Genomic DNA, 1,795 nt, shown 5'->3' on the forward strand with positions numbered 1-1,795 from the left:
TCTTAAAGGAAAAGTTTTCAGCTTTTTGCTATGGACTATGTTAGCTGTGGAGCCCTGCTTTCTTAATAGGGGCAAATAAGAAAGAATCATGGTTGACCAGCGTTATGCTTTGAACTCTTCTAATAAGGGTAGAATTACCAGAGAATATTTGTATTTTGCTGCTTTGTACCTACCAAGATATATTCAATTAGACATGTTTCCAAGAGACATGTCAGCAAATTGCTATTATTTAAAAATCCTCAATTATCTTTTGAGTAAGATTTTAAAAACTGAAAGAGGGGTTGACCAGGCGCAGTGAGGGAGAGCAGTCCATGCTGAGAATAGCATGGGAGGTTCAGAGCACTGGAGAGCGGTGTGACTGGGGTGCAGTGACCCCAGCCCTCATTTCCCACGCTGTCTCCCGGCCACTTCTTGTCTCCCTCCAGACTGAAAACCAGTCCACAGCCAGTTTCTGACTGAACATTTCCCTGCAGCTCCTGGCTGGGGCCTGTCTCACACTCACAGAGCTGACAGGGCTCCAAACCTCCGTGTCCTGACCCCTCAGTCTTGGCTGAGGATCCAGCTGGCTCTCAGCCTTTCCTCCTTTCTCAAACTTAAAGCAGCAGGAGGTGAACACTCTACATGTGGGTCCTCCTAGAGCCCACTCTGTCCCTTTACAACCAAGGGCACCCCATCCTCTAAGGCTACCACCACCCAGCCCCCTCCCCTCTGAACATGTGTGGCTGTCACCATCTTCTATATGCTGAAGGGGCTCTCTAGAGCTGGGACTTTTCAGTAGGTCTGCATCCGTGCCCTGCTCATCCATTATTCCTTGCCTTTTGGTTGCCTCAGAGCAGCTCTAGGACGTCCTTCGAAGGTTTATGCCTCCTTCCTTCTAGGGCCCTGGGACTGGGATGAGAGGGACAACCTCTGCATCATGGCCCCATCCCCTTCCCAGGGGAGAACAGCTCTGACAGCAGGAATGAGGAAGGTGTGCGCCCTGACAAGTGCAGGGTCTTCAAACCTGCCTTGTCCATGGCTCACAATAGGTGGAGCAGGGCCCTCCCTGTTGGAGGTGAGGACATGAAAGCCCAAAGTGGGCAGCAGCCATCCCAAATCCAACAGAAACCCCAGAGCACAGGGCCTGTGAGAATGGAAACAGGCTCTTTCTTTCCACGTAGCCTAGGAAGGACCTACTTCTGTGTGGTGAGTTTGAGGCCATGGACATTTGGCTGTTCTCTAGTGGATGCTGTGAAGTGCTGCCCAGTTCGCTTTCAGGAAAGAAGACCCAACTCCCACCCCTGGGAGTGCTCCAGCAAGAAGGATGGCCTCTGCCAACTAGGGCCATCTCACACAGGGTCACTTCCCCTCCCTGGGGTGGCCTGCATCCAGTGACTGGGGTAGTGGTACAAGGACCCTTCTCCCAGTATGGTCAGCTCTGGAGGGTCATCCCCACAACAGAATTTGCACAGAGTCAGCTGTGTCCCTGGGGACTGCATCACACCCCAACTTGTCCCTCTACCTAGTCCTGTTACCTCCCTTTTCCCTGGTATTGACCCAAGAACACTCCATAATAAACCTCCGAACTCTACTTTCCATCATACGTGTTTTCAGGGAACCCAACATACAACACGTTCCTGCAGGACCTGGAAGGTTCATGATTCTGGGCCCTGAGGCCCTGGAGATCGTGGGGCGGGGGGGGGCAGCACAACCAGGCTTCCTTTTCTGCTGCAGGCTGATAGACTCGGGTGAGTGAGGAGGTGACAGAGATGTGAGTCTCTGCGCAGAGAGCTCAGCTGGTCATCATCAGCAGTCG

The sequence above is a fragment of the Myotis lucifugus genome, unplaced genomic scaffold, assembly GCF_000147115.1.
Source record: "Myotis lucifugus unplaced genomic scaffold, Myoluc2.0 scaffold_426, whole genome shotgun sequence".
Taxonomy (NCBI): Eukaryota; Metazoa; Chordata; class Mammalia; order Chiroptera; family Vespertilionidae; genus Myotis; species Myotis lucifugus.